Source organism: Lissotriton helveticus, chromosome 6 (genome assembly GCF_964261635.1).
Source record: "Lissotriton helveticus chromosome 6, aLisHel1.1, whole genome shotgun sequence".
Lineage (NCBI taxonomy): Eukaryota > Metazoa > Chordata > Amphibia > Caudata > Salamandridae > Lissotriton > Lissotriton helveticus.
In genome coordinates this window covers 1,882,775,749-1,882,784,009 of record NC_136067.1, presented here as the reverse complement: position 1 = coordinate 1,882,784,009, position 8,261 = coordinate 1,882,775,749, and the positions used below count along the sequence as shown (strand labels likewise).

General features: G+C 44.8%; 1 long non-coding RNA gene across 1 annotated transcript; it reads left to right on the top strand.

Annotated features, from left to right (window-relative positions):
- The first annotated feature begins 4,230 nt into the window (after positions 1-4,230).
- Positions 4,231-6,558, top strand: LOC144761933 (uncharacterized). Its single transcript, XR_013595963.1, has 3 exons — positions 4,231-4,339; positions 5,570-5,707; positions 6,434-6,558. It is a non-coding gene; the product is annotated as an uncharacterized LOC144761933 (long non-coding RNA).
- Positions 6,559-8,261: the final 1,703 nt, after the last annotated feature.

Sequence of the window (8,261 nt, the reverse complement as noted above, 5' to 3'; positions counted from 1 at the left end):
GAAATCCTTTTTAGGTCTCGCTGAGTCAGCGTGCATGTGCTTTCAGAGAAACATTTAGAAGCTGCTTTGGGAAGTGCTCCCAAAGCGGCAACCAACTTGCTAGAATGCGCAACAGGCCTTGCGTGTTTTAGCGCGTCATCGTGATCACTTTTGCTTTCACAGTGATCGCGATCACTTTCATTGCCAATGCTTGTTGTTGATGTGTCCGCAGACTCAGCAGTCACTTCATATTGAGCTTGCAGTGTTTCTTAACCGTGACGTCGGGTGGCCTCTGTCCCTTTCGTTCTAAGAGGTCAGCTGTGCTATTGCATTCTTATAGCCTTCCCTGGCCCTTTAGAGAAATTCTATGATCGGTGACACACAGAAAATATGCTAAGAATTTCCATCTTACAACACGAATCCTACAAACACTCCACCCACCCCCAACAATCCCAGATTTCTGCTGTGTTCACTTTTGATTTTTCGTCGAACTTTGGTGCCCATAGTAGTAAACTACTGCAGCGGTATTTATTAAAATAAATGGGCAACGAGGCAGGATCAGGTAGAAGCTTCACGTATCTTGTTATGTTTTTATTACCGTTCCTGGACCGTGGCCATCACAAGCTGACCGGTCACACGAGGGGCGTGAATCGCCTGACTTTATTATGTCGAGTTCTCACCAGTGGCGATGGAAGGTGCAGTAAGTTAAGTGGCGTTTACCTGTTGCTTCCACACCCTCCGTTCTCAAACGCTGGTAACCTGAGTACTTCAACCTTGACCTTTTGAACGTAGTTGATGCGATGGTCTGGGTGCAAGGATATGAATGAATCGTGAGGGATTTGCAGATATTCCCTTTTGAAGTCGAAGTGCCCCTCCCGGCGGGGAGACACTGTTGTGTCTTCTGCCCTGTGACGTGGACCTTTAGCAGCAGCTCACCTGGCCCATAAGCAATGATGGCCCTGATATCAGCCGGGTTTGAAAAGTTGATAACTCTTGAGTAACCCTGGGCGTAGTTCGCGTAGCCGCACTCCGCGAAGCTACGCGAAGACGCACTTGCACTCCGCGAGCTACACGTAGCTCCGCGGACATGCGTAGTTGCTTGCTAGACCCGTTCGCGTGCCGTTTTTCGTCTTCGGGAGCGCGGTGCGCGTGTTCGGGGCGCTGCCTGCATGCTCGAGATAGCTAGCGCGCTAAGTTACTCAAGAGGTTTGTCCCGCCCGCTTGCGTTCCCTTATTTCCTGTTCCGGGTCACAAGTAACGTGTTCGCGTTGTGTTAGACATGTTCGGGAACTCATCTTCTCGTTCGCACTGCCAAAGTGCGTGATCGCGTCAAATATCGCGCGAACTTACCCCGGCGGTCGCGACGGGCGGAGCCATCTTGGATTTCACACTCTGGCTATGGTTTTGGGCCTACTTTAGCATCTAGGTTTATGAAACAGTGGTCCTTGACTATCAATCAGGAAACAAACTTTACATGAAACGTGTTTTTAAATTCTAAAAATGCAAATTAAATCAGCATACTTAGACTCAAGCTAGAAGGGAGATATACATCTTATCTGGATTAATTCCACATTAACTGAAGAATAGGAAAACACCCTGGCAAGTTGACAATTTCAAAACATTGTAACCACACTCAAAAAATGTACTTGGAAAAATTACACATTTATTTACAATTTATATAAGGCAATAATGATAAGAAAAAACGGCGCAAGGACTATTTAAGTATAGTCAGTGAGAAAGTAAAGGGTGCTCAAGTGTTTAGAGAAAGAAAAGAAAAGTTATAATATTTACAGTATAATAAAGCGGATAACCTTCCGCTATTGGTTTGTGCCTGTCCGCACACTTGGTTGGAGAGAATGGGGGGGGGGACCTATTGGGTACAGGCACAGTAATTATACAAGCGTCGACGTTTCGACCCTGGTGCTCATGGGTTGTTAGGACCTCGGCGGCGGGTCTTCCTCAGGACGGGGTAGCGGGGGGGGGGGGGGGGGAAGGGCTTGGCCGTGGTCCAATAGTTGGTCTGTATCGGACACCAATCAGTACAATCAGGTGTGAAGTCAATTCAGGCTTTCAGGTTGTGAATTACCCACTATCTTGGGGAGTAATACACCGGGTAGGTCAGTCTGTTCCTAGTTATAGTACCAAGGGATGTTTCTCGATAGGGCAGTTCTACCGGTGCCCCCGCGGGCAATCCGGTGACTGGGTGATTAATTCGCCTCAATATATCACAGTCGATGTTAGTGTCACCTAGATACGTGTGATTACTGGCCCCAGTGACTGCTTGCAGCGTCTGGCAGAAAACGGCGTCTAGCGCGAGGAGCAGTAGCTTAGCCGGGCGGGAAACAGCGGTCTGACTCGGCTGCTACTTCCGCGTTAGTGACTGTACTTTAGCATCTAACTCCTATCTCTTCCATCCTGGTCTTTTCACTCACTTTTCCAAACTTTCTTTACTTATTACCTATCTCTCTCTGTGCCTAGGTTAATATTTTTCATTTTATTTTTACTTTTACAACTTTTTTTGCAACTTTTCTCTTGTTTTATATTACTTCCTTCTTTTACCTTGCTTCTTCCTTCCCCTACCTTTTTGTCTTCAACTTTCCTTCTCCCCTCCACCCAGAACCATGGTGAAGGGTGCCAGCAGCATCGGCGGCTCAAAGGCGGCTGTGCCGAAAAAAACCCGGCTGCCTTGCGCAGGAGTGACGCCCGCCAACTTTTTGGGGAGGAGGAGGTGGCTGCCCTGGTCTTTTTTATCCAGCGCCACCTCCCCTTGACTTTGGCAGCAGGCGGCAGGCCCGGCTCCGGCTACCAGCGCATTGAAGAGCGTCTCCGGCGGTGGGCGAAGGTGCGCCGTGCAGTCTTCCGCTGCTCCGGTCTCCGGCGTACCCCCCATCAGCTGTCCCACCGCTGGGCCGACATTTTGGACCGGGAGCAGGACCTGTTGGACCTGCTTGGTGTCGAGGTTGTGGGTCTTGGTGAGTGGCTACCCCAAAAATAAAGTGTGTGTATATATATATATATATATATATATATATATATATATATATATATATATATATATATATATATATATATATATATAGTTTTATATATATATATATATATATATATATATAGTAGTATAAATATTGTTATTGTATCTTTGTAAATATTGGCTGAATAAGTAACGCGATGACTGTTGCTACTAGTTACATTTCCGATGTATTCCGGTATATCTACTGTAATTGTATGACAGTGTTCTTCTTCACTGACTCTTGCGTGTTGTTTCAACTTGGCGCTAGCTGTTGCTGTTTATTGATGAGAGATTTTCTTTATTGTAAGAACTGAAGTTAGTTAATGCTATTAATAGAGTCTTGTCCTTCCTTTGTCCGTCAGTGAAATAGCGGTGGATGGATAATTGTACGTAGTTTGCATATTGTAGCATTTTTTTCACGGCCTTCTCTTCTGCATGAATCGAATCCTCCTCTGGCAATGAATGCTAAAGTTACTTTGTTCTTCTTACCTCAGCCAGGGCCGGCTCTAGGCATGTGCAAGCTGTGCAACTGCACAGGGCCACCAAACTTCAGGGGCCACCGCACCAATATATATCCTTAATTTAATAATACTCTGAGGATGGATACATATTTGTGTTGCGGCCCCTGGCATGGATTTGTTGCCTCCGGCTCTGTTCCACTTCCAAACACCCTGACTGACTCCCCCTCTTCACTGTCCTCCGTCCTCCGCCCCGACCTCCTCTTCTGGGGCCCCCTACCTACGCTCCCTGCCCAGGAGGACCACCATGAGCCAAGAGCCACCCCTGCCTCAGCCCTCCATAGAACTGATGTAGTTTGTTTAATGAGTGGTAGGCTTGGCAGCAGTAGCATTCAGTCAGTAGCAGAACAAAATATGATGCAACGAACGTACAATTTCGTGTATGCACAAAATTTCTGCATGTCTCCTCCTTATGATCTATGGCATTTTGCTGGCAAAAATGAAAAAGAAATGACTACTCACAGATAATTGATTACCCCATTCTTGAATCTCTTGAATCGGTGGTGTTGTTCAGGTGTTACTGCCTCTGTGTTACTTATTAATCTGCAATCAGAATGTTTATGGAACATGTGATTTGTTTCCTACAAGTATACAGTCAGTGAATCCTGCAAGGCAGTAGTCATTTGTTAGATCAATGTTTGTTTCTTTTAATGTTCTAGCAGTGTTTTTGCAATGATGTCTATGTTTCACAGCACTCAATGTTTTTCTCTTTGTTTATTATTTTTTACATGAACCACAGAACCCAGGGGCAAGCAGAATGCAGGGACCGAGTCGGCGGGTGAACAACCACGGACACAGAGCTCCTCTACTGAGGATCCTGCTGCTGTCCCCAGTAAGTCCAACAGTGCTTGTTTTTTCCTCTGTAATGTGTCTGCTTTGGCAATTGACACCAACCAAGTATGCATCCAGAATGATGTTTGTCTAGTATTTTGTAAACGTTAGTATACCACTACTAGTCTTGTGGGTATTCTATCTTCTATGGAGTCATATACATATTACATAACTATGTATGCACCAGAAAATTTGATGTTGGTGCTGATAGGCAGGTTGGACCTTACTTACACCTCAGTCACAGAACTCTGAGGAACGCACAATTCACTGAACGACAACCTATATGGGCTCAGTCATTGGTCAATTATTCAATTATCACACTCCTGAACCCCATTACCAAGATGCCGAATGCTTTTATTACACAAACCATTACCTAAGAAACCCCCTTTTGCTCACTCACTCGTGTGAGTCTACAAGACAACAGACACTGAAAATAAACTTCAGAGTCAAAGTGGTACTTCAAAAGCTTTATTTTGTTAGAAGTAAGTAAGTAACATCAATGTTTTTAAGTTGTTCCGTGAAATACGTCGAAGGGCCCACCAGAAAAAATCCAGAGTTAAAAAAGGCAGAATAAAGTAATCAACATTTGTACAGCTACTAGTGCACAATAGGGAAATGTGGGAAATATCGGAGACCTCTCACCATTTAACGCATACTGGTTAGATATTCCTCTTTTTTTGTAAGCTCTGGAAATGTCCGCTTCGTAGAAGGAAATCTTCTCATCTGCCGAAAATTAATGACAAAAGTGGTGCACGTTAGACAGTATGAAATACATTTATGCCAGTTTTATGCAGCCATGCTAAAAAGAAGTTGTAACCTGTAAGCAAACTCTATTCCACAATCCACATAGAAAACTTAAATACGGGCCCTTTTATTTTCCAACCTCTTCAGGTGTATGCATTGAACAATGATGTGTTGCCTCAAAGGCGTCTTCTCGTACTGCGCAACAAGCTGCGAGTTAGCATGCGCAAAACTGGATACATTGATGTACAAAGGTTACATAGTTCACTTCCAATTTCCAAGGACTAGAGTAGCAGGACAGATGAGATGAGCTTGGGTACCATACCATAACAATGAATGCTAATATGTGTAGTGACTCTGCTGTACTATGCAATGTGGACTCCTACTGATTACGTACGTTGTACTTAACTGTTTTGAAGAACTCCATTCTTGGTGAACAAGTACAAAGGGGGCTGTGCATCCATCTAAAAAGGTGTACTTATTTTTATAGGTGCAGAACCCTTACCATCCACCAGTGCCGACGGGGACAGCGGCGCAGCTTCAGCGATCCCGGCGGGGACAGGAGGACCAGAGGCACCTACACCTACACCAGCAGCAGTGGGGGGGGAGCCAACAGCGGCGGGCGATGGTAAGTTACATTCAATAGTGATCCGCATTACTTGGTGGGAGGGGAAAACTTCCTCACTGTACTCTACTGGACAATATATGATGTTACCTTTACTTGTCATTACCATGCTTAGCATTACCACTACAGTAATGCAAGTGGCTGATAGCAGTCGGATGCATGGGTTGTTGTTGAAGCATGGAAAGGGGAAAACACAGCTGCCAGCGTGGTTGGGAGACACACCCAATACCGGTGGTTAGTGGATAGTCTCAGCAGCAGCGGTGTTTTGGGCAAACCCAAAGGCAAGGGAAGGAGGGGACGACTGGGTGCATGGGTCGTTGCTGGTGAAACACAAACCAAATAAGGTTTGTTGCGCGATATAAAGAATGATAGTCTCTACTAGACATGTACTACTAGCTGCCCCCTGTTAATTAATGTTAGTTTGAGACTGTTCCCGCCTTCCCGGAATCAGAGTATATAATATAAAACGAGATATGAAAAAGACAGGTGTTCGTTCTAATGTGTGTGACCGTTGAAGTACACCCATGCTAATAGGGCAGGCATAATGCTGTGCCAAAAAGTCCAACAAATTAATAGAGGCCGTAGAATGTTCAAGATAGATGCAACACAATTTTTTGTACTCAGCTTGCTTGCTAGTGCTACTGTGCCGCCCACTATGTGTTGAATCAATGTTGTATTCTTGATTTGCGGGGATTTTGGATTACAACAATTCTGTTTCTTTCTTTATAGTTACTCCTTCCAAAAAACCAACAAGGAAGGAGTTGGCAGTCCGGGCCCGGCAGCGGAAACTGCAGGCTATCGTAGAGGCCTACCGCCGGCTGGTGGATCAGGCCGAGGAGGAGGAGGAGGAGGCGGCGGCAGCAGCTGCTGCCTCTTCCAATGCCCCGGCCCCCAAGCCTGCAGGACTACGTCGCCGTGGTCAGGCAGCCGCCCCCGCCGAGTTGTTACATCTTCGGCAGCCCCCCCACAACAACATGCGTGCAAATGTAGGTGCCGGGAATTCCAAGAAAAGATTCTCCGCCGGGTAGCGACTAAGTTTGAGGAGGAGCGGAAGAAGCTGGAGGACGGTATAGAGGAGCGTGTAAAGATCATGGTGGACAAACACCTGAAAGCCCGCCGGCTTTGAAATGGACCCTGTTGTTTGCCCCTTTTTAAATCCTTTTGTTGGTGGGTGGGATGTGGGTGTTGGGGTGTACATTTAACGTTGAAATTTGGTTGGGGTTAGGGGAGGGTAGGGACAGCTCTGGGCCTGGGGGTAACATTTGATATATATTTTATTTTTCTATCATCGTTATGTTAAAATAAAAATCAGACAAAGATATTTTCAAAAGAAAACATTTGAAGTTCATTTGTGTTTGTTGGGGGGGTGGAGGGGGGACTGTTTCACCAAATAATGTACGTTGTGCAACATCACAACGTTTAATTGGGCATGTAGGTCAGGGGGGACAGTGCTTTCGAATTAAAAAATATATTGTCCACATCTTTAACATGCAGACAGGTAGATGCGCTAAACCCTCACCGAGTTCTATTTGTAGTATTAGAAGAACTACCAGTCTGTCTTGCGTTATACCTCACAGCAAACTTATCTTACCTATGATTGCTGATGATGACGTGGGCTGCATTTGTTTCCCAAGACAATGGATAAGAATCTGTTGTTCTGAACTTCTGTGATAGTAGATAGTAGTAGACAGACACTGCCAGTAGCATTTTGAGACAAAAAGAAAAAGACAGTCATTTTCGTGATAGACAATGTGGGGGTAGTATAAGTATTAAGTACAGTAGATTACACGACTGAGCCAATACAATTTTGCAACTGCTAAACTGAAACAAAACAATGGTTTTGGGGACTGGAAAGTAAGTGCAAGAGAAGATAAGTTCAACTGTAGTTGTAGTACTCACGTCAACGTCAAACTTTTCTAAATCATAATGCTGTAACCTTAAACACAAACAATGACGCCAATTCATTACGTATTGCTTGTTTGATGGTAATGGTAAATTAATTGGCATTATACACAGAGCTTGAGTTGGGAAGCAGAAGAAGATCCCGGCCATGCCTTGTTGAAAATGAGTCTGACACTATTGTTGCTTTTCACCACATCTGCCCCAGCAAGCGCGTGATCAAATTGTTGGTGTATATTTAATGTAACAAACATCGCACCTCAATGAAACCACGCAGCCCGGGGGAAGAGGGTTAGGGTTTGTTGAATGGATGGGTACGGGGGGTTGCGGAAAGGTTTGAGAAATAAAAACAGTACGCATGTAGACAACAAAAGCAAAACAATGAAGACGTTGATTTATGATGTTGAATTTGATCCACTAGCCAATGAATGTAAGGAATAAAATGTAGAACCAGGATACGCAGAATATCATTCTTTGTTTCCCGCCATCCAATTGCTTGATGATGATGATTAGTGGTAATGGACAGTGAGTAGACGCTCATAGTATAGTAGCAGTGGGTGAACAACGTCCAGCCTGTGTGGATTGAAAAAGAAAAGGCAAATACAAAAGAATGTGAATGACCTAAACAAAGTGTATTTGAAATACAGTGCAGATCAAC